Genomic DNA, 25,422 nt, shown 5'->3' with positions numbered 1-25,422 from the left:
CTAGAACTAGTACTTTAAACTTGTTTTTTCTCTTTTTGGAATCGTGTAAACATTTATCAAAATCACTTCGTGCATTTTACCCCACCCCATGTTGTTCATAGTTTCCAGAAGTAAAACTTTCATTACAAGTTTTCTTTTACTGTAAGTTTTTATTATACTTCTATTTCTCAGTATTTAAAAACTCAGTTTTATTGCAGATGTTTCAGAATTATTGTTACGTCTTTCTATTACATTTATTATGGTGTCAAAAATAGATATTTCTATTTTGTAGAATTATTGTTACGTCTTTCTATTACATTTATTATGTTGTCAAAATAGATATTTCTATTTTGTAGAATTATTGTTACGTCTTTCTATTACATTTATTATGTTGTCAAAAATAGATATTTCTATTTTGTAGAATTATTGTTACGTCTTTCTATTACATTTATTATGGTGTCAAAAATAGATATTTCTATTTTGTAGAATTATTGTTACGTCTTTCTATTACATTTATTATGTTGTCAAAAATAGATATTTCTATTTTGTAGAATTATTGTTACGTCTTTCTATTACATTTATTATGGTGTCAAAAATAGATATTTCTATTTTGTTTCTCATGATGACAAAAGTAGCTGATTTTTTCTAATTTTCATGATGTCACTAGTAGATCCTTCTATTCTGTTGTTCATAGTGTCAATAGTAGCTTCTCCTATTCTGTTGTTCATGTTGTCGATAGTCGCTCCTTCTATTCTATTGTTCATTGGTTCGATAGTAGATCTTTCTATTTTATTATAGTGTCAATAGTATATTCTTATATTCTATTGTTCAAGATGTGAATAGTAAATCCTTCTATTATATTGTTCATGGCGTCAGTAGTAGATCCTTCTATTCTATTTTCCATGGCGTCAGTAGTAGATACTTCTATTCTATTGTTCATGGAGTCAGTAGTAGATCCTTCTATTCTATTGTTCATGGCGTCAGTAGTAGATCCTTCTATTCTGTTGTTCATGGAGTCAGTAGTAGATCCTTCTATTCTATTGTTCATGGAGTCAGTAGTAGATCCTTCTATTCTATTGTTCATGGAGTCAGTAGTAGATCCTTCTATTATATTGTTCATGAAGTCAGTAGTAGATCCTTCTATTCTATTGTTCATGGAGTCAGTAGTAGATCCTTCTATTCTATTGTTCATGGAGTCAGTAGTAGATCCTTCTATCCACCTAACAGCACAGCGGTACGTCTGCGCACATAAATAATATATATAGTCTGTAATAATAGAGTGGTATATTTTATATTATATATTGTGTATAGTGTATATTATAGAGTGGTATATTTTATATACTTTGAAATATTTCATGAGTTTATTCAAGAAATAACGTTTTACTGTTATTTATTAATTAATTAATTAACCACCAAAGCAACTTGCAAATGTTTGTTTACAAATTTTGAGTTTCATAGCTAAAGAGAGCTTCAACCTTAAAAATGTCTAAGTGTATTCAAGAAGCTGTGAACGATTTCTTCCTGTATTCAGGAAGTTGTGAACTAGATCGTCCTATATTCAGGAAGTTGTCAACCATGTCTTCCTATATTCAAGAAGTTGTGAACTAAGTCTTCCTATAATTAGGAAGTTTTGAACCATGCCTTCCTATATTTAGGAAGTTGTGAACTAAGTCTTCTTATATTTAGGAAGTTGTGAACCGTGCCTTCCTATATTCAAGAAGTTGTGAACTATGTCTTCCTCTATTCAGGAAGTTGTGAACTATGTCTTCCCTATTCAGGAAGTTGTGAACCATGCCTTCCTATATTCAGGAAGTTGTGAACTATGTCTTCCTCTATTCAAGAAGTTGTGAACTATGTCTTCTTCTATTCAGGAAGTTGTGAACCATGCCTTCCTATATTCAGAAGGTGTGAACTATGTTTTCCTATATCCAGGAAGTTGTGAACCATGTCTTCCTATATTCAGGAAGTTGTGATCCATGCCATCCTATATTCAGAAAGGTGTGAACTATGTCTTCCTATATCCAGGAAGTTGTGAACCATGCCTTCCTATAATCAGGAAGTTGTGAACCATGCCTTGCTATAATCAGGAAGTTGTGAACCATGCCTTCCTATATTCAGAAAGGTGTGAACTATGTCTTCCTATATCCAGGAAGTTGTGAACCATGCCTTGCTATAATCAGGAAGTTGTGAACCATGCCTTCCTATATTCAGAAAGGTGTGAACTATGTCTTCCAATATTCAGGAAAGTGTGAACTAAGTCTTCTTATATTTAGGAAGTTGTGAACTATGTCTTCCTCTATTCAAGAAGTTGTGAGCTATGTCTTCCCCTATTCAGGAAGTTGTGAACCATGCCTTCCTATATTCAGGAAGTTGTGAACTATGTCTTCCTCTATTCAAGAAGTTGTGAACTATGTCTTCCTCTATTCAGGAAGTTGTGAACTATGCCTTCCTATATTCAGAAAGGTGTGAACTATGTCTTCCTATATCCATGAAGTTGTGAACCATGCCTTCCTATAATCAGGAAGTTGTGAACCATGCCTTCCAATATTCAGAAAGTGTGAACTATTTAGTGTAAACGAACAACACATGGTAACATCTTCTTCACACAAGGATCTTTATTTTCAAGCGTCTATTGGACTATACAGAAGCATACGAAGTTTACGTCTCGATTTTATTACTTAAAGTTTTTTCTACTACATTGCATCTGATAATAGCATACACAGACCTATTTAACTGATTCAACTTCAAAAAATTGCTCACATAATTGTAGTAATACCAGCAAGTTATGTTATTTGTATTCTAATCTATCATTTGACTCAAACATTATTTCGATCTAAGTTGTTAAAGTCACCACAAGCCACAAGTTAAATTGAAACGTTAAATAACAAACCACACGCGGGACTGGAATGTACTAATTATGATTCTATTTCATTAAATATCTAACATAGCTTCGACAGATATCTTAAAGGAACTATGGGCAAGATACGAAACTACAAGTGTCAGCACTACAGAACATCTATATATTGTAATAACTTTATCTTTGACTACCATTACAAATATGAAATGATGCATTATTCGCAAAACAGTTTCAAAAGTACTACAATAATAGCAAGTAGAGGCAATAACATGGACGGAATTCATTTTGCAACTTCTTAAATTACATTTCTCAGACATAAGGCGTATTGTTAATCTGTCTATCTGTTCTTTACTAATATTTCATTCTGTTGATCAACACCATGATCGCCACAAGAGTTTGCTATGAATTTATTAAAACACATTATTCAAATGTAACATTATCATCAGATTACTGTGGAAAAGCTCAATCTAAATGACTGGTTATTTAAAAAAAGTTCCATTGTTGAACCATGCATAAAAGATTTACACGGTTGACCTACCACTAATGAGTTCTTATTCTGAGAGACGATTGCTAAAAATTCAGTCATACAAACCAAAAACTCCAGGAGTTCGTCCTCTTCTCTGACAGATATTTATATCTTAAATATGGTTCAATTTGGGTTTATTACTTCACTAATCTGATTCTAAAGAATACCAAGTTACACTTCAGTCATAAAGCAATCTACACAGGTACCACGAATATGTCTTGTCTTTCACCTTGAGAACAGCAAGTCAAACATTTCCAGAAACCTTTAAAGGTCTGACAAGTAACTCGTTTCCACCAAAATATTTCCATAAAGTTTATCAATCAGTAAGTGATAAATTAACAAGTGCATTTCCTACAAGGCATCCTGAGATTGAGTAATTCTATTTTGTATTGTCTCATACAGACAATGACATACGATGTGAATTGTTACTTATCTTTAGTAACTCCGTCTTTTAACCCTTAAACCACCCTGTTCCAAACGTGCAGAAACGCTACAAAAAACGCAAATTTCTTAGTGTTTTTTTTGCTATACAGGACATTTTGTGTGAACGCAAGCAGACTCTTCAATTTCGGTGAAAAGATGTCATGTTTTTAATACAAAATATAAGTCTATGTCACTGAGCACTCACTCCGGCTCATTTATAATAACTAAAATAGCAAAGTGTAGTTTACCTGCACCTCTATGTTTCATTTGTATACTTACCTAATATTTTTCGAATGCCTCTGAAACGTGTATTTACAGTAACTGTATTTGTTACGTAAACTGGGCGAATTCAAAAGAAAACTAAAATATGTCGCAATGGTCCCTGTTCGTGATTAGAAGGTACACAAGCAATGTATACATAAATGTTTACCGTGAATATGTTGTTTGTTTGTTTTTTAATGTGAACGTATTGATTTTATTCTTCAATCAGTTATGGGATAACCTCGGACGTTTCTAAATTCTTAAACGCCGGTGCGAATAAAAATTTAGATAGATGCAAAACTATTTTAGAATGGCATACAAATTCCACTTTCAAAAATAAATTACATAGATTTGAACGTTTCGGATACAATATTAATAAATTTTAATAGCATGTTTTATTTTAAAAGTGGTCTTTTTCTGATTCACAAGCCACACGAATCTGGGAAAAATTGCAGTCACCCGCATATATTTCAAAACATAAACTGAGACGACATTGTTAAAGATGGGCCACTAAAATCTAATATACATACTATAGGATCGATGCCAAACAAAGGTCAGATCCGCACGAACGGTCAGATTTAGAATGACCCTTTGTGTGTGCAAGAAGAAGCGATGGCTCAAAAAACGTTTCTGTTAAAATATTTTTGCTAACTAACCTCGTGCTCAACAGTTCCAAAGAATAAACGACCAATCCGAAAGCGAAGTTTAAGTATACGAAATGTGACGGATTTTAAAACTGCTTCATAAAACTGAACTTTTCTTTTCGCTAAGAGGTGTAAGAGGTTCATCATCAATGTATAGTTTGTTATGACAATGTACAAACAAGTCATTTGGTCCTGACTTCAATGCCATAGATCCAAATAAAGTTTATTTGATCTTTTACCAAGAGAAATGAGCAATACTGTTTTTTTAACCAGCTGTTGATATACATTGATTCACGTAATATTTATGTTTTAAAAGCGTATTTTTATCTATTTTACAGTAGAAGTTTGTACTGAGTAACTTTATGTTAAAAGTCACAGTTTTCTTCAGACTGGTTTCATTGTCGTGCTAGGACTGAACTGTTTGAATAACTCTATTCTCAGGATGTGCTAGCACGTCTGTTTCCTACAATGGCCAGTAGGAGCAGATCTGTTCATTAGGCCTAATATGAATTTCTTAAACTTAACCTAATTCTCCTAATTCTCGAGGATGATAGAAGAAATAAAAACAAATGTTGTAGAAAGGTAATCATGGGGTCAATAAATAAGGAAACCGCTCGAGTTAATAAAACTGAACATCTATCAGATCTGGAATAATATGACGTAATGAAAACTGAACCTTGCATATCAACAACCCAGAGATTGAATTCGAACACACTATCAGAAGATTATAGGCCAGGCAATGTATAAAACTTCCAAGGACAGCTGAATAAGAGCAAAAGAAAAAGTCTTCGTCCAGGAAGACTACACTAATATACTTACACAAGTAAAGAACATTTGTTTGTTAAGAGCAGACAATTTGATATAAATATCGTTAAAATCGAATAGGAAAGAGGCTTAAGAAAGTCTAAATACGTTTTAGAAAGATAGAGCACAGCTTTGTAAGAGGAAGAATTATAGAAGTAGACTAAACACGTATAGATGATGAAAGTTAGCAAAAAACGTATTTGTATCAGCGAGGGTAAAAATACAACAAATTAGCAGGACATATATATCGTCAATATAACACTCTTCAACTAAAGATAGGATAGATATCTCATTCTAGAATGACAGCGAAACCTAATATCTGGAAATCCTCGTTTCTATACCAACTGTTTGTATATATGGAAATCCTCAATGGATTATCTATCCTTAGAAGGTAGGGTATTTGTTGGACCCATCTTTGAAACCCGACTTAGGTGTCGCGACTAGAAAATAAAACAGACTCGTGACATATCCTAATAGAAATGTATTCAAAGTCACACTGTATAACATCTTAATTATAATTATGGTTAATTTCACTTCTAATACTTTATTCTAAACACTGATATAATATGAGAAAACCAAAAGGAAATCCTAGCCACAATGACAATAATTTCCAAGAATCTTCATAAACCATCGCAACCATGCGAGGTAATCACAGTTGGCTTGTTTCTACTATAAGAATGCAATAGGGATTACTTGCATAGTGGCTTTTATTTGTCTTGTCATGATTTTTGCACAAACAATTATTAGCTGTCATCTGCAGCAATAGCCTAAATATGAAAATATAGAGAAATGTAACGAGGAATAATGAAATGAACATGAACCAGTGGAAACATTTGGAACGATCTCAGTCCAATGAGAATGTCTTATCAAAACATCTCTGATATGTGTGAAACTTTCAGAAGTTAAATTCTCACTCAGATAATTTGTTCTTATCACAAAATATACGATTATTTGTTTTTCTGCTTAGTTAGAAGGATGTCTTGTTCCTATGGATTATTCAATAAAAGATAAACAAAACTCACTATAACCAGTTTCTTACACATTGAAAGAATGCCATAACATTAGGAAAAATAATGGCCACCTATTCTAATGTGTTTCACCAATAGCTAGTACTTTGAAAGTAAAATATAAACCAAATTTTTCACACACTTGAACATAAATTACACTCTATACTTTTTTCAAATTCTTTACAGCTCCCAACAATACGATTCAGCTTCAAACTTAAAACTTAAAGAATTCTTCAGTACTGCTACACTCACATTAAAAAAAAAATCCGAAACTGTCCTTCGTGTAACACTTTCTTTTAACAATGATTCGAAATAAATAAAGCATATTTTACCAAAAATTGTGTTTAGTTTTCATGAAAGACAAACATATTACGGGCGTTTTATAATTATCAACATCACAAAAAAAAGGAAACCATCTATTGACCAGATATTTAACTTTTTATGAAGCATTTTTGTTCGTATTCTGTTCAGTATTTCATCCACAATATAGAAAACGTTTCATATAACAACACATTCTGACTTATGCAACTAGAAATGTACCCACACAACTTTGAATCAAATACTACAAATATAAATATATTTTTCTTACCGTATATACTCCCGTGATTTCGTTTAGTAAACACATGACCGGAAAGAGATGGTTTATAGCACATTTGTTTCAAGTATATAGACTGGAGAATCAAAAATACACTTCTTACAAAACCATGTAGTTTACGTCTGAAAAGGTACAACTCCTATTTCAAAATTTGTCAAAACCACGTAGTTTACGTCTGAAAACATACAATTCCTATTTCAAAATTTGTCAAAACCATGTAGTTTACGTCTGAAAAGATACAACTCCTATTTCAAAACTTGTTCCTATCAGAAACTGAATGTAAAATATAACAAATCTATTGAGCTCACTAATGAATTAACGAATCTATAGATATGTTATATAGGTTTTCATGTCACACGGTCATTAAGACTTTCTAATCTTAAAGCCAATAGAAACATTTGGACAGTTTCATAACTAAACCCTGTTACATCAAAACATTTCATACTAACTAAAGTTGAATGAGAGTCAGCTACAAAGTTAGTTTCCTAAAGGTTTTTAAAAAGTTAGAAACATTTTTAATACACGATTTTCCCCCGATTGGAATTTTATGTTAATACTGGAAATAACCTTCTTAAATTCTTCCATAATTATATTTATTATCACTATTGTAAAAGTCCATTGACTTTTAAGACAATACTTATTTTATTGAACAATCCAAATTTGGTGATACTAAAATAATAAATGGAATATGGATCCTATAATTTTGTTACAGAGGAAAACTCAGATAACATTATTCATTAAACATAAATACGGATATCTCTCGTGCTGAAGGTCATATTGTGCTTAACAAAACTGAAACCTCAGGTTGGTAAGAAAAATTATAGTTTGTTTTCAGTTGCAATGGATACAGTTTTCCTAATACATTAAGTTGCACAATGTTTTTCTCAAGAAACATATTCAAAACGCCCTAAATATACAAAACATAATATTAAATTATTATACAAAATATTAATCGTTATCGTAGACCTCTGAAATCAAAGTTTTAAACTAGTCAAAACACTCTTCTTAAAATAAAACGCCAAACTTTTGTGTAACTCGGTTTCCATTTAAACATTTTCATATGTTTTAAACTATACTACACCATATTAAAACGATTTTTAACAACTTAAACATAAGTCATTAATTTAATTATCAAACACCAAACTGCCAGTCCACTGGATAATATCTTCTTTTAATCACGAGAGACCTAATTTAAGAATAAAAATAAAAATACGTTATTTCATCATATCCTCTAATAATATTTTTTTTGTACATGCCTCCTATAACTGTTCTGAAACTAAAGGATAGTTTACTTTTAACTAAGTTGCTTTGTATAATTTCTTCTATACTTTCTGTTTTACCTATATCTGTAAACTCCAACGAAACCTTTAAGCATATTACGAAGGCATCTACGAGTATATTTAGTGCTCACAGGGAATGCTGAACACAAAAAAAATAGGAAAATGTTGTTTGCTTATAACTGATAATAAATCAGAAAACATCCCAACCTCAAGTAGTTTTTAATGTAAATTATATTCAATCCGTTTTGTTATTTGAGAAACTCCCGATTATTCAGAAATGATACATTGCAACCATTGTTGGCTATTTTCAAATAATTTGTTTTAAATTTCCGAAATTCGCTTGTTGGCTTTGTTTTATTTTTAACACTATTAAAGGGTTTTAGGCCTAGAACTCGACAATAATTCTCTCTTTTCTCTCTCAAAACTTCAGATGAGTTTGTTTCGCTATGTTCAGTTATAAATCTGTAAGCTAACTGTGCATGCATGTGGCTTCCTTACAGCCCTGAATTTTACAGTATGTGGTGAAAACTAGCTACAATATACGGAAGATGCTTTCGACAAAAGTTACCTTATCAAAATTAATTATCTCTTTCATATTAATACGTATTTACAATTTTATTCTCGCTTTTGATTAAAAAAAATATTTTATTGAATGTTTATTTATTTGAAAATAGCTCACTGCCTTAGCTTATTTTATTGATTTTGTTATAAAAATGATATATTGTTAGATGTAATTCATAAACCAGAGGGAGACACGTTAGGCCTTACCTCTCCCATCTTGTACTTAAATGACTGCGTGAAATAATTTTAGTTTACTACTTACTTACCGAAAGATAATAATTCAACATCTAAATTAATGACCGTTAATACGAGAAGCAGCTGAAGAATAAAAAATCTTTTGCACTGATTATAGGTAATCATCAGATGGAGACACGTTAGGCCTACCTCTCCCATCTTGTTCTTAGCATATTCAATTCGGATTCCTCCGCGATCTGAAGAAAACAAAACGTAGCCTTGGAAAGCATTCATGGCATGCGATGCTAGACGTACGTCCTGGAGGAAGGAACAAAAATTAGCAGGAGCTACATTAATCTGAGAAAATTAATCTGGTAAAACTTTCCCATGATAGAGCCCATGAGAAGGAAAGCAACGTGAATTATATATTTAATATTTTGTTACGTCTTTAAATCTTGACTTTAGGCTTTGGCAAATGCGAGCCTTAATTGTTTGCAATTTTGAGAACGATATATTGAAATTTCACCTCTTTTAACTCGGCAGTTGAGGAAAAAATATATAAATGTATATAAATATGAAATGTTTAAACTCTAAATAATATTAGTATGTGCTATTCAAAATTACTTTTATGCGTGTGTTTTTTAAAATATTTTTGGAATTATTCTATAGCTTTTACTAAAAATAATTCTACTCCAACGGACTTAATTTTGGATTTCTTTAAACGGTGACTATTAGAAAATATGATTGGATAAAACAGTTACAAAATGCCCTGAGAAACAGAAAGTTTCTGAATTAAAACTTCCAGGAAGAAATACTGTGTGTTTAACTTTCAAATACGACTTCCAGGAAGAGATATTGTGGATTTAACTTTCAAATACGACTTCCAGGAAGAGATACTGTGGGTTTAACTTTCAAATACGACTTCGAGGAAGAGATATTGTGGGTTTAACTTTCAAATACGACTTCTAGGAAGAGATACTGTGTGTTTAACTTTCAAATACGACTTACAGGAAGAGATACTGTGGGTTTAACTTTCAAATACGACTTCCAGGAAGAGACGTTTTGGGTTTAACTTTTAGCTTCCATCGGAATATTAATCACATATTTCTTTTATGTGGGTTTTAACTATTTAAAATTCAAAAATAAGCAATGAAAGTTCAGAACTTCATCTCTCATTTCTCTGTCTAAAGGATCAGTTGTCATAAAATTCAACCGAGGTTTCTAAATTGTACTTTTACCACGAAAATGTCTGTTCAAAAGAAAACGATACAAGACTTGTTCGTGCGATCCTGAGAAGTTCCATAATTCATTCATTAACTCACTCATTTTGACGCAAAGATATGCAATGAGCTATTGAAATTTTGTCACCAGTGGGGATCGAATTCCGAATTTTAGCATTATAAACCTCTGAGATACAGATTCATCTTTCTTAAGCGTAAAAGCACTTAAACTAGCCTAAAATGTTAGTAAAAGTACTATACAAATAAACCCCAAGATGAAATTAACACGCATTTAAGTAATTGGTGGCCCGGCATAGCCAAGCGTGTTAAGGCGTTCGACTCGTAATTCGAGGTTCGCGGGTTCGAATCCCGGTCACACCAAATATGCTCGCCCTCCCAAGCGTGGAGGAGTTATAATGTGACGGTCAATTCAATTTTTCTTTGATAAAAAGAGTAGCTCAAGAGTTGGCGGTGGATGGTGATGACTAGCTGCCTTCCCTCTAGTCTTACACTGCTAAATTAGGGACGGCTAGCGAAGATAGCCCTCGAGTAGCTTTGCGCGAAATTCAAAAACAGACAAACAAAAACAAGTAATTGGTACGGGTTGCACATGGGGTGTAGAACTTCTAGTTCTTTTCAACTATTAATAAATTACTCAACGCCCTCTTTAATTTTTCTATCAAATAGTTTGCTGCCTAATATACAGAAGCTAGTTTACAGCCTGTCTTTCTAATGAACGTATCAGTGGAACAGGGATATGTTGAAACGTATCTGTCTTATACTTTTAAAAGAAAAATTTATAATTAAATGATTGGAGTTTTAGGCTTAACTTTTAAAGATGAAAACGGGAATTGATGGGATCAATTTTTTTTTTCCAGCGAGAAGAGAGTTTATCCATTTATCTATGACATAAGTAATTTGTTAAAATAACAACCAAGCCAACTAGCGTTCTTTCGGGAAATTAATATAAATATTTTTATAGCAATGTAGATAAATTCTCAGATATAAATGGCAGAAAAAAAAGACAGAACACCCTATAGTACTAAATATATTTCTCAGCAACAAAACCAGTACGTATTTTCCATGCTTTACATTAAACTCTTACGTAAGATTAATTAATTATTATAGTGATTAAACATTTGATGATTAAAACATCACTTGATAAATACGCAAGTAACAAGACGAGATTTACGTATTTACTTTTTTTTTACTTATTTACTGATAATAAAATTTCCGTATAATTTTATTTATTTACTCGTACACTTTGTGTATTTACTTGTACTTCAGAAAAAGGTATTTTGTTAAATTTTGATTTTTACAAGTAATTAAAACACTACTAATGATTTAGTTTCATTACAAATGACTATATTAAGACCCTTCTATAATGTGATTTTTAACACCACAGTTTTGTTGAATTTCGAGGCAACTGTTTATTATTGTTTCATAAAACTGTAACGTATTGGTGCCAGTAACGGCTTAAAATGGTATACATTATAAGTGGATTAGAATATTTACGAATGTAGCGCCAACGAAATAGACTTCTCATGAAACATTAAATCCTTGTCACGCTGGACTTCCAAGATATAGACAGTTAACACGTGCACGCTTGTATGTGTTTTGATAAAAATTACGACACTTACGCTCTCGTTGTTCATAATGGCAGCTTTAACGACAGACTGTGTAAATATCAGTGTATAACACCTTCATATTCCAGGATGCCGAGTCGAAGCACATTTTAGCTTGATATCATCTTTCCATCACTCATATCAACTTACAGTATTGATTTCAAACATCTATATGCCATAAACTCAAAAAACAGACATGTGTCCTGGTCACGATGAATATTTAGGGACCATGAAAAACACGCGATGCGAGTACAGCATTCCGCCAGAGTAACGTTTGTAATATCAATACAACTGTTGCTGCGTGTTGAGATGTCCAGATCTTTAATGTTACATGTCATGACTGGACTTTTATTTGTAGCGACTTTATGTTGTTCGTGTGTTGAAACGAGATAACACCGCTGACATCCGAGAGATGTCCCTGACCATCCTTCTAAATGTGGATCACTTAGCGTAGCGTAACTTCGACCAAGCGTGGATTTTTTTCCACGCACGTTTTATAAGATCAAAATTTTGGGAGACCAAGTCCATTGTGTGGTATGGAGTCAATAGTTGACTATAACTAACGTACGTTTTGGAACTCTAAGTTATGACAGACCAAGTCTCTTGTGTGGTATGGAGTCAGTAATTGACTATAACTAACGTAAGTTTTGGAACTCTAAGTTATGACAGACCAAGTCCCTTGTGTGGTATGGAGTCAATAGTTGACTATAACTAACGTACGTTTTGGAACTCTAAGTTATGACAGACCAAGTCCCTTGTGTGGTATGGAGTCAATAGTTGACTATAACTAACGTACGTTTTGGAACTCTAAGTTATGACAGACCAAGTCTCTGTGTGGTATGGAGTCAGTAATTGACTATAACTAACGTAAGTTTTGGAACTCTAAGTTATGACAGACCAAGTCCCTTGTGTGGTATGGAGTCAATAGTTGACTATAACTAACGTACGTTTGGAACTCTAAGTTATGACAGACCAAGTCCCTTGTGTGGTATGGAGTCAATAGTTGACTATAACTAACGTACGTTTTGGAACTCTAAGTTATGACAGACCAAGTCTCTTGTGTGGTATGAAGTCAGTAGTTGACTATAACTAACGTAAGTTTTGGAACTCTTAAGTTATAACAGACCAAGTTCTTTTGGAAATGGAATTTAAACTTAAACTTGCCACAAACAGATAACATGTTCATGTTTACTGAAATCCACCGAGACCATATCCAAACACATTTTATTGTTTTATGATGTGGTGGATCAACCTAGGCTTTTAATGACACCCCTCATTATTTCTGTAAATAATACACAGTCCACATGAAAATATATTTTGACTTTAAAGAAAGTTAATTATGAGTTTAATATAAGAAACTGAAATTGTATTAGCGAACTCAAAAGTGCTATTTTTGTGAAAACAAAAATTTGCCATTTAGATAATACATAAAAACTTATTCTTTACTGCTATTAAAATGTTGAACTAGTTATAATAAAATACATACAATATCGTGCTGTTGTTTCGTAATGTAATAAACCCATTTGACATCGTTTTAAAGTTGCAAGACTAGAAAATGAAAGTAAAACTTTTTTTACTTCAGTTGATAAAAAAGGTCTTAAACCTTAAACTCTATTATATTTTACAGCGAAACATACTTTATTAAGTTATGTTTGAACAAAGATAAAATTATCAACAGTTTTAATAGCTTCTTCATTAAGTTATGTTTGAACAAAGATAAAATTATCAACAGTTTTAATAGCTTCTTTATTAAGTTATGTTTGAAGAAAGATAAAATTATCAACAGTTTTGACAGCTTCTTTATTAAGTTATGTTTGAAGAAAGATAAAATTATCAACAGTTTTAATAGCTTCTTTATTAAGTTATGTTTGAACAAAGATAAAATTATTCAACAGTTTTAATAGCTTCTTTATTAAGTTATGTTTGAGCAAAAATAAAATTATCAACAGATTTAATAGCTTCTTCATTAAGTTATCTTTGAACAAAGATAAAATTATCAACAGTTTTGACAGCTTCTTTATTAAGTTATGTTTGAAGAAAGATAAAATTATCAACAGTTTTGACAGCTTCTTTATTAAGTTATGTTTGAAGAAAGATAAAATTATCAACAGTTTTAATAGCTTCTTTATTAAGTTATGTTTGAACAAAGATAAAATTATCAACAGTTTTGACAGCTTCTTTATTAAGTTATGTTTGATGAAAGATAAAATTATCAACAGTTTTGACAGCTTCTTTATTAAGTTATGTTTGAACAAAGATAAAATTATTCAACAGTTTTAATAGCTTCTTTATTAAGTTATGTTTGAGCAAAGATAAAATTATCAACAGTTTTAATAGCTTCTTTATTAAGTTATGTTTGAACAAAGATAGAATTATCAAGAGTTTTAATAGCTTCTTTATTAAGTTATGTTTGAACAAAGATAAAATTATCAACAGATTTAATAGCTTCTTTATTAAGTTATGTTTGAACAAAGATAAAATTATCAACAGTTTTAATAGCTTCTTCATTAAGTTATGTTTGAACAAAGATAAAATTATCAACAGTTTTAATAGCTTCTTCATTAAGTTATGTTTGAACAAAGATAAAATTATCAACAGTTTTAATAGCTTCTTTATTAAGTTATGTTTGAACAAAAATAAAATTATCAACAGTTTTAATAGCTTCTTTATTAAGTTATGTTTGAACAAAGATAGAATTATCAACAGTTTTAATAGCTTCTTTATTAAGTTATGTTTGAACAAAGATAAAATTATCAACAGATTTAATAGCTTCTTTATTAAGTTATGTTTGAACAAAGATAAAATTATCAACAGTTTTAATAGCTTCTTCATTAAGTTATGTTTGAACAAAGATAAAATTATCAACAGTTTTAATAGCTTCTTTATTAAGTTATGTTTGAACAAAGATAAAATTATCAACAGTTTTAATAGCTTCTTTATTAAGTTATGTTTGAACAAAGATAACATTATCAACAGATTTAATAGCTTCTTTATTAAGTTATGTTTGAACAAAGATAAAATTATCAACAGTTTTAATAGCTTCTTCATTAAGTTATGTTTGAACAAAGATAAAATTATCAACAGTTTTAATAGCTTCTTCATTAAGTTATGTTTGAACAAAGATAAAATTATCAACAGTTTTAATAGCTTCTTTATTAACTTATGTTTGAACAAAGATAAAATTATCAACAGATTTAATAGCTTCTTTATTAAGTTATGTTTGAACAAAGATAAAATTATCAACAGTTTTAATAGCTTCTTTATTAAGTTATGTTTGGACAAAGAAAAATTATCAACAGATTTAATAGCTTCTTTATTAAGTTATGTTTGAAGAAAGATAAAATTATCAACAGTTTTAATAGCTTCTTTATTGAGTTATGTTTGAACAAAGATAAAATTATCAACAGTTTTAATAGGTTTTATTAAGTTATGTTTGAAGAACTTTAAAATTACCAACAGAATGTAACGTCAAATCAGAGAATGACACTGAAAATTATTTATTAATTGAATGGATCTATTTCATCTAATGGGTTGTCGTTAGTAATTCAATGTAAATGGTTACTAAACAATCGTAATTGAGACGAAAATATATTATTTAATCTTATTAATACATAAAGGAATTTGTTGTTAACAATAACTGTCATAACTATGACAAACATGGAACATTTTGGAAAGTTAGAATTAGATACTGATATTATTTCATATTACAGGTATAGGAACCGCTAACCTGTCTAACGTGTATGTATGAGAAATGGATCACGAGACGCACACAAAAAAGACCAAAGACAAAACTTATTATTAAAATATTCTTAACATATATATTCCAAAATAATAAGGCATCAACTCATTCGGGCACGTTTGCTATTTCTTAAAAGTTTTATTATTGTATGTGAGTAACTTTAAAGATTGTGATAAGGTGTTGTCTTACCTGATATTCAACAAAAGCCACCGGTGCTCCTCCTTTGTTGTGCATTCTCAGACGGCAGAAACCAGGAAAACTAAAAAAGAAAAGATTTATCTTTAAATTTATATTTGTAGAAATATTATCAGTCTATCAGACTAAAATTATCAGACTAAAATCAGTCGGGAAATGTCTCACTGTTCTTAAAATTTTATTTTGTCTAATCAAAGACACGAAATCAGCACTTAATGATCGTCCCGCCATCTAGTGACAGTTAGTAAATACAGACTGAAGGAAAGAATATTTTAAACATTTATTTATTACTAATTAGCCAAATTTATTCATTTTACAGCTAAATTAATATCAATTAAATAATTAAATCACCATTAAAATCTTAAAATGAGAAATGTTCAGGCATTTTAATTTTGTAATTTGTCAGCATTTTTTACGATTGTTTTTCTGTATGAAGGATTTATTTCTTTAATTTCCTATAAACAATTTTCTAATTTGTTTCTTAGACAATCTTATGGAGAAAAAAAAAGACTGACGAATATCGGTTTACTCGTTATATCCAAGAAATCCTAAGTTAGTACAATTAATTAACGTAAAATTGTAGTCTGTCATAAAAAAATATGGTAGTTAGTAGACGTGGACACAACAAAACGGGTGTTTTAATTTTTACTGTTAATTCATTAGCTTTGATACTTCGAGAACAAAATATTTGTACCAGCCAAAGAGATCTTTGAGTTCTTGTTCTGAAACAAATTGGCCTAGATTTGCAACAAAGAGAGTTGAACAGGGAGGTGTGTTAGATACAGACGAGGCAGAGCCTACAGGACTGGCTAACGCCGGACTCGCCACCAGATGGGAGGGTGGTATCGTGGCGTGAATAGCTCCAGTTCCCGCAAGAGCAGCGTGCGAAAGAGCTGGGTGTACTGTCAAAGGGGCTGTAATCAAAAGAAATAATAAAAATAAAAGAGAAGAGTTAAAGGTCATTAACCCCTAAGAAAATTCTAAAATAATACTAAACTAGTAATTGACTCGATAATTTATTCTCCGATTAATTTAAAGTACATTTCTTTTCCTTTACAATAATACATTAAGTGGGATGCTTTACAAATAATATTTCTTAGAAGTAACATAGCTTCAGCTGTATTAAGAAAACTAAAGAGTGACGTCAGAGTGGTTTGGTGACCAAAACAATTTAAAGAAAGCATGCGATGTGCAGAAAGCAGTGCAACTGATATTTTGTTTAAAGAAAACCTGACACCTAATGTAAAAAACATGACCATAATAATTCTTACGTAGTACATAATTACCGGAAGTTGAGCATGCAGTGCCGGATGTAATAAAGCAGGAGAATGAAGACCAGACGTCACTGGCACTTCAGCGTAAGAAAGTGGATGTGGAGACCAGCCATCGTGGACTCCTGGTAGAAGAGTAGCTCCAATTTCTTCTGAAACATAGTGAACTTGGTGTACTTAGAGTCATGAGATGACCTAATCAAACTAGGCTTAACTTTAGAGTTATTTAATATCTGTCTGCTTAACTAACAAAGAAATGTTACTGATTAAGAAAACTTAGACTGATATTTTGTTTCTCGAGTTACTATTCTTGGCTGATTCGTTAAACTTTAATACACTTTACGTCTCTCAAAGAGTTAATGGTAAGTTAGGAGATTTTGGAACACGTAATAAACGTTAGTTCAGTGAAAACAGAGATACAGAGAAGAAATATGGTAATAAACTAGAGTCTTAAGTATAATTCTTTTATATATCTATACAATAGGAAGTTCAGGGACTGAAACTAGAGGCAGGCCATTTGGATAGATTAGCGGCAGTAAAGTGTTTGCAAGATAAAAGTTTGTAACTTGAACAACTTTCAAAGAGGCCTTATTATAGTCCTGGCCCGGCATGGCCTAGCGCGTAAGGCGTGCGACTCGTAATCCGAGGGTCGCGGGTTCGCGCCCGCGTCGCGCTCCCAGCCGTGGGGGTGTATAATGTTACGGTCAATCCCACTATTCGTTGGTAAAAGAGTAGCCCAAGAGTTGGCGGTGGGTGGTGATGACTAGCTGCCTTCCCTCTAGTCTAACACTACTAAATTAGGGACGGCTAGCACAGATAGCCCTCGAGTAGCTTTGTGCGAAATTTCCAAACAAACAAAAAAAAAAAATATTATAGTCCACGGAAACAGAGAAAACTGATTAGATGAAATAGTTTCAAAGCTCGATTGTACGTGATATGTCCAACGTTAGATCAGTGAGTACTAAAGAATATTTTATAGCATGGTATCTAAGAAACGTTAAGTTAGAGAAAATATTCATCTATTGGCTTTAAAAGAAAACCAGAAGTCGTTGTTGCAGGGTATTTCCAGCATTCAGTATGGCTACCTGCGAACGTGTGTCATCTGTAATACAGGCCCGTGTTTGGGCTACACAAAGAACTATCTGCCCATCACGGGTATCGAAAGCCGGTTTCTAGCGTTGTAAGTTCGCGGACGTACTGTTGTCCCACTGGAAATAGGGGTCTAGAATATCTCCATTACACACGTTTTATTTGTTGTAAATTCTTTAACGGTCGTTCACATACATAAAGGAGCTAAGTTAACCAATTCATATCTTTTCTGGGAATCCACAGCTGAAAACTGTACCAATCATGAAAGACGGGAACAAAGTAGTAAGGCTACATTCTGATAAGCGAGGGACTTCTATGTGAAGTGGCTGCATGTTTAAATAGCCTTTGTTAGCAAAATAACCCAAATAAAACTTCCCAGAAGTCGTGACATGTTTCTATGAGCTGGGAAAGTGTTGTTAATTACCAAAGCAACATCATAAACGATTCGGAACCTAAATCGTGAATATTGACACTTGATAAACGCTTTGGAGGAATTCATTTACTGCAAAGTAAACTGTACTTACTATTCATCATCAGCTGATCAGGTGATTGAAACAACAATGCAGATAACATGTGCCAGAAACTCGTCTAAACTTAGTTTAAGGCGTGACAAGCAAGCAGAATTGCAGTGTTTAACAAGCTAAGAGTGGTGCTACAAAATATTTTTAAAACTTTATTAGTAGAGCCCCGCCTCTTTTGGACTACGTATTAAGTTATTACTGGAAGGACAGTGTACAACGCTCTCATAAATCAGGTCAATAGATCGTTCGTAAGATGATAGACGTCTGTAAGTCCAAATAACCTGCAGTTCTGTGAGTATTATATGTAATTACACAACGAATGATGTTCACAATGTACAAAAGTTGTGTGAAATTAGACATAACAATTTAGCGATTTATTAAATAGGAACCATTCAGGAATTTTTCATGTACCTGATGATGAAACCATTATTAACGCTGGAAATAAGGACAATGAAAAAAACATTTATAATGCCAGAGGAAAACAACTTTATTAAAATAAAATTTACTTTTTCAGAGATTAAATAGCTATGACTACTTTGCGTTAGGCTAAATAATTTCCTGAAGTGGAGAGGAGCTGTTGTTCACTCAGGGTGTCAAATATCTTCTCAGGAAAAGAGCTCTTTAAGAAACACTTGATTAATATCTCGACAGAAACTGTTGGAATAAAAATTACTTGCCGTAAAGCCTTGAAGGAACTCAGTTAAGAGTTTTTGGATCCATTGATGGATTTCTTTAACATAATAAAGATAACTAAATTACGTCAACCTTTAATTAAGGTAGTTGACTTACTTCGCATTTTGCTGGAGTTTTCACAGAAGCAAGCTATTATAATGGCATATGCCTTAAGAGCTTTGTTTTTTAAATTTCGCTCAAAGTTACTCGATGGCTATCTGCGCTAGCCGTCTCTAATTTAGATATGTAAGACTAGAGGGAAGGCAGCTATTCATCACCACCCACCGCCAACTCTTGGGCTACTCTTTTACCCACGAATAGTGGGATTGACCGTCACATTATAACGTCCCCACGGCTGAAAGGGCAAGCATGTTTGTTGCGACCGGATTCGAACCCGCGACCTTTGGATTATGAGTCGAACGCTTTATCACGCTTGGCCATGCCTTAAGAAATCTGAGCTATTTGTTTAATGTGGATTGTCTCGATAAACGTCGTAGGAGAAAGACTGGAAACACAGACTTGAATTTCAGGACTGATGAAACTGATAGACTAGAGCAAGAAGTCTTTTCTCCCATAGCTACTTTATATTCAGAATTAAAGATTTGCTGAATGTGGTTATGCACAATTGAAATTTTAGCTTAAATACAGTGGGTGGACACATGGATATGGAAGGCTGTGTTTCATTTAACTTTAGTTTCTTGACAGATTGTTAAATATGGGATGTACTCACGATAATGTTAATAAACTAATAGAAAACGTATTTAAGTTTTGACAAATGTCATGTAAGAAATAAACTAATTGTTTATCTATCTAACAATATAAATACAGGTAAGAATGTATTGTATTCTACTGTATCATTGTTTATCTATCTAACAATATAAATACAGGTAAGAATGTATTGCATTCTACTGTATCATTTTTATCTATCTAACAATATAAATACAGGTAAGAATGTATTGTATTCTACTGTATCATTGTTTATCTATCTAACAATATAAATACAGGTGAGAATGTATTGCATTCTACTGTATCATTGTTTATCTATCTAACAATATAAATACAGGTGAGAATGTATTGCATTCTACTGTATCATTGTTTATCTATCTAACAATATAAATACAGGTAAGAATGTATTGCATTCTACTGTATCATTGTTTATCTATCTAACAATATAAATACAGGTGAGAATGTATTGTATTCTAGTGTATGTATTGTAAATAACATAAATATTGTAGATTGGAGATACAGGAAGACAAGTATCACTATCACCATGGTGACCCTTCTTCTGCTTCACAACTTCCGTTGTTTAGAGAAGCTTTACAAATGGGAATACTCAAACGATCGGTACAGGTGGACATACTTTTCAAAGCAAAGACTAACAGATAAATCTGAATAGTGGGAACAAAGTTTAGTCCATTAGAGACATAGGTTGAAGAATTTATGATATATAACAATTGTTAGTTCAAAGGTGCTAGAGATATAGATAGAAGATATATGTGATGACATGTCGTTATAAGGTAGTGTTGTAGATAGTAGACTTATGTAAGTCAGATTGACTGTTAGTTTCGTGGTGCTAGAGATATAGATAGAAGATATATGTGATGACATGTCGTTATAAGGTAGTGTTGCAGATAGTAGACTTATGTAAGTCAGATTGACTGTTAGTTTCGTGGTGCTAGAGGTATAGATAGAAGATATATGTGATGACATGTCGTTATAAGGTAGTGTTGTAGATAGTAGACTTATGTAAGTCAGATTGACTGTTAGTTTCGTGGTGCTAGAGATATAGATAGAAGATATATGTGATGACATGTCGTTATAAGGTAGTGTTGTAGATAGTAGACTTATGTAAGTCAGATTGACTGTTAGTTTCGTGGTGCTAGAGATATAGATAGAAGATATATGTGATGACATGTCGTTATAAGGTAGTGTTGTAGATAAAAACTATTGTTTCTATAAGTTGGAGTTCAGGTAGAAAATCTTTCTAAATGTGGGTGGATGACACGGTGTGCTTCATTTTTAGTTCACTCTGCGCAAATTCAGAGTAACCATCATATCAACGAAGTGGTTAATTAATTTTTAACCATCAAACTAAGAATAAACTAGTTGATATAAGAACATAACAACACTATGTAGTTACTGTTAGACTAACAATTATATTAACGACGTCTTTCAATTGCAACTGCTTCCCGCTAGTACAGCGGTAAGTCTACGGATTTACGACGCTAAAATCAGGTGTTCGATCCCCATCGGTGGGCTCAGCAGATAGCCTGATGTGGCTTTGCTATAAGGAAAAACACACATTCAGTTGAAACTATATTCTATTATGATATTTGAAATAACGACCGCGTACTGAGTTTGTAATCTGAAAGAGCAAACGAAACACTTTCCTATGCTGTCAACAGATGCCGCTATAATTAATATGTTTAATGAAGGATCTTTAAAATTAAAAGATAATTAGATGGAAAACTCAAAACTTGTTTTTCAGTGGTCGTGACTGTTAATATGTTATGTTGTAAATCACAACGTTATGCAACACATCCGCCAGAACTGTAATTACTGGTAATAATATATTAAAATTGTGTTCTTAACATTATTAGAAGTTAGAATGGATAATACTTCTTTGCAGACAGTCCCCGGTGGGACAGCAGTAAATCTACGAATTTAAAAGCTACAATTATAGGTTCGATTCCTTTCAGTAAACGCAGCAGATAGTCCAATATGACTTTTCAACAAAATAATAGCATGCACACTTTTCACATGTCGATATATTTATATCCATTAAACTGTATCAAACGCTCTTTGATAATTTTATTTTCTTATTATTTTATGTTCGTTTCGGAACAAGACCGCATTGAGCGATCTGCTTTTGGGAAACCGAATCTCGGATTTTAGCATTGCAAGTCTGAAGACCTAATGCTATCCGATCTGGGGATTCGTTTTATGTATTAAAGATTTCAAAGAGATTTTGTGATGGTTTGATATGAAGTTGTCTGAGCATGTCAGGATTTCTCTTTCTCAGCCCGACATGGTCAAGGTGTTTAGGGCGCTGAATTCGTAGTCTGAGGTCCCGGGTTCGAACCCCATTGCACCAAACATGCTCGCCCTTTAGCTGTGAGGGCGTTGTAATGTGACGATCAGTCCCACTTTTCGTTGCTAATAGAGTATTCCAAAAGTTGGCGGTGGGTGGTGACGACTAGCTGCCTTCCCTCTAGTCTTACGCTACTAAATTAGGGACATTTAGTGCATACATCCCTCGTGTAGCTTTGCGAGAAATTAAAAAAGAAACAAACTATTATGTTTCTATTTTCTAAGTGCACTTACGTCCTGTTACGGGGTGTAGTAAGGTTGGGTAGGTAGCAGCTGCAGGCGGCGACTGCTGTTTCGGTTTGCTAACCTTCGTATTGCTTTTGCAAATTCTAGTCGAATCGTCTGAGGAAGGTCGGGATCAAATCGAATTCCTTGCTGTAAAAAAAGTTCAAGTGACAAAATCAACGTCAGATGTGATCCCAGAGAAACAGACATGAAAACAATAAATAAAGATTGAACTACTTTTATTTCTAAATTTACTACTGAAATGTTGAATAATAATTAATATATACAGACACACAATCAGTGATGACGAGAAACCCACTTGTTGAGAGAAAATTTATATAACATATCGTTTGGGCTGAGAAAACACTTTGATGATGACCGAAGAAGGTCGAAACGCTGTTCGCTCTTCTATGTAAAGTGTTTTCTCAGCCCAAACGAGCCGTTTTTGCATATAAATGTGAACACACAGTTCAATAAACATGTGTATTTTACAGTGTTTCTAATGCACTAATGCTACACCTGGTTATTCAATCTATAAACATGGATATTTTTAATTGATTTTATATATCAAAATAAAATATACGTTTTGTAACTGTTACAGATTTCTAAACACCCATCTTCTTTAAAAAAAAAACTCGTTAAACTAACTGAATTATACAGAAAATGTAGGAACTGTATGATATAGTTCATTGTTCTATAACTAACTGAATTATACAGAAAATGTTGGAACTGTATGATATAGTTCATTGTTCTATGACTAACTGAATTATACAGAAAATGTTGGAACTGTACGATATAGTTCATTGTTCTATAACTAACTGAATTATACAGAAAATGTTGGAACTGTATGATATAGTTCATTGTTCAATGACTAACTGAATTATACAGAAAATGTTGGAACTGTATGATATAGTTCATTGTTCTATAACTAACTGAATTATACAAAAAAAATGTTGGAACTGTATGATATAGTTCATTTGTTCTATAACTAACTGAATTATACAAAAAAATGTTGGAACTGTATGATATAGTTCATTGTTCAATGGCTAACTGAATTATACAAAAAAAAAAATGTAGGAACTGTATGATATTGTTCATTGTTCTAATGACTAACTGAATTATACAGAAATGTAGGAACTGTATGATATAGTTCATTGTTCTATAACTGACTGAATTATACAGAAAATGTTTGAACTGTATGATATAGTTCATTGTTCGATAACTAAGTGAATTATACAGAAAAATTTTGGTACTGTATGATATAATTCTGTCATTCTATGACTAACTGAATTATTCAGAAATTGTTTGAACTGTATGATATAGTTCATTTCTAAATGACTAACTGAATTATACAAAAAATGTAGGAACTGTATGATAGTAGTTCATTTTTCAATGACTAACTGAATTATACAGAAAATGTTGGAACTGTATGATATAGTTCATTGTTCTATAACTAACTGAATTATACAGAAAATGTTGGAACTGTACGATATAGTTCATTGTTCGATAACTAACTGAATTATACAGAAAATGTTGGAACTGTTGTATGATATAGTTCATTGTTTTATGACTAACTGAATTATACAGAAAATGTTGGAACTGTATAGATATAGTTCATTGTTTTTATACTAACTGAATTATATAGAAAATGTTGGAACTGTATGATATGAGTTTCATTGTTTTATGACTAACTGAATTATACAGAAATTGTTTGAACTGTATGATATAGTTCATTTTCAATGACTAACTGAATTATACAAAAAAAATGTAGGAACTGTATGATATAGTTCATTCTCTTCAAACTAAGTGAATTATACAGAAAATGTTGGAACTGTATGATATAGTTCATTGTTCGATAACTAACTGAATTATACAGAAAATGTTGGAACTGTATGATATAGTTCATTGTTTTATGACTAACTGAATTATACAGAAAATGTTGGAACTGTATGATATAGTTCATTGCTTTATGACTAACTGAATTATATAGAAAAATGTTGGAACTGTATGATATAGTTGGAACTGGATCATTTTTATGACTAACTGAATTATTCAGAAATTGTTTGAACTGTATGATATAGTTCATTTTCAATGACTAACTGAATTATACAAAAAAAATGTTGGAAATCTGTATGATATAGTTCATTTTCAGCCAATAACTGAATTATACAGAAAATGTTGGAACTGTATGATATAGTTCATTGTTCTATAACTAACTGAATTATACAAAAAATGTTGGAACTGTATGATATAGTTCATTGTCGATAACCAACTGAATTATACAGAAAATGTTGGAACTGTAAATATAGTTCATTTGCTTTTCATGACTAACTGAATTATACAGAAAATATTTGGAACTAAACATTATAAGTTCATTGCGTTTCATAACTAACTGAATTATACAGAAAATGTTGGAACTGTATGATATAGTTCATTTGCTCAATAACTAACTGAATTATACAGAAAACATTGGAACAAAATGATATAGTTCATTTGTTCGATGACTAACTGAATTATACAGAAAAATGTTGGAACTGTATGATTATAGTTCATTGTTCAATGACTAACAAGAATTATACAGAAAATGTTGGAACTGTATGATATAGTTCATTTATAACTAACTGAATTATACAGAAAATGTTGGAACTGTATGATTATAGTTCA

General features: G+C 32.0%; 1 protein-coding gene and 1 pseudogene across 6 annotated transcripts in view; one reads left to right on the top strand and one right to left on the bottom strand.

Annotated features, from left to right (window-relative positions):
• Positions 1 to 25,422, top strand: part of LOC143231885 (RNA-binding protein, mRNA-processing factor 2a-like) — a 442,935-nt gene that overhangs the window by 303,815 nt on the left and 113,698 nt on the right. The window lies entirely within an intron of this gene.
• On the bottom strand, positions 4,965 to 22,968 carry LOC143232431 (uncharacterized; annotated as a pseudogene). The gene is made up of 6 exons (XR_013017530.1): positions 22,768 to 22,968; positions 17,177 to 17,313; positions 16,585 to 16,859; positions 15,885 to 15,954; positions 9,322 to 9,429; positions 4,965 to 8,282 (listed from the first exon to the last, which is right to left on the bottom strand). The product of XR_013017530.1 is annotated as an uncharacterized LOC143232431 (transcript).

Source organism: Tachypleus tridentatus, chromosome 11 (assembly GCF_004210375.1).
Source record: "Tachypleus tridentatus isolate NWPU-2018 chromosome 11, ASM421037v1, whole genome shotgun sequence".
In the NCBI taxonomy this organism is placed as follows: Eukaryota; Metazoa; Arthropoda; class Merostomata; order Xiphosura; family Limulidae; genus Tachypleus; species Tachypleus tridentatus.
The sequence above is the reverse complement of the archived record's forward strand: the minus strand, read 5'-3'. Positions and strand labels throughout refer to the sequence as shown.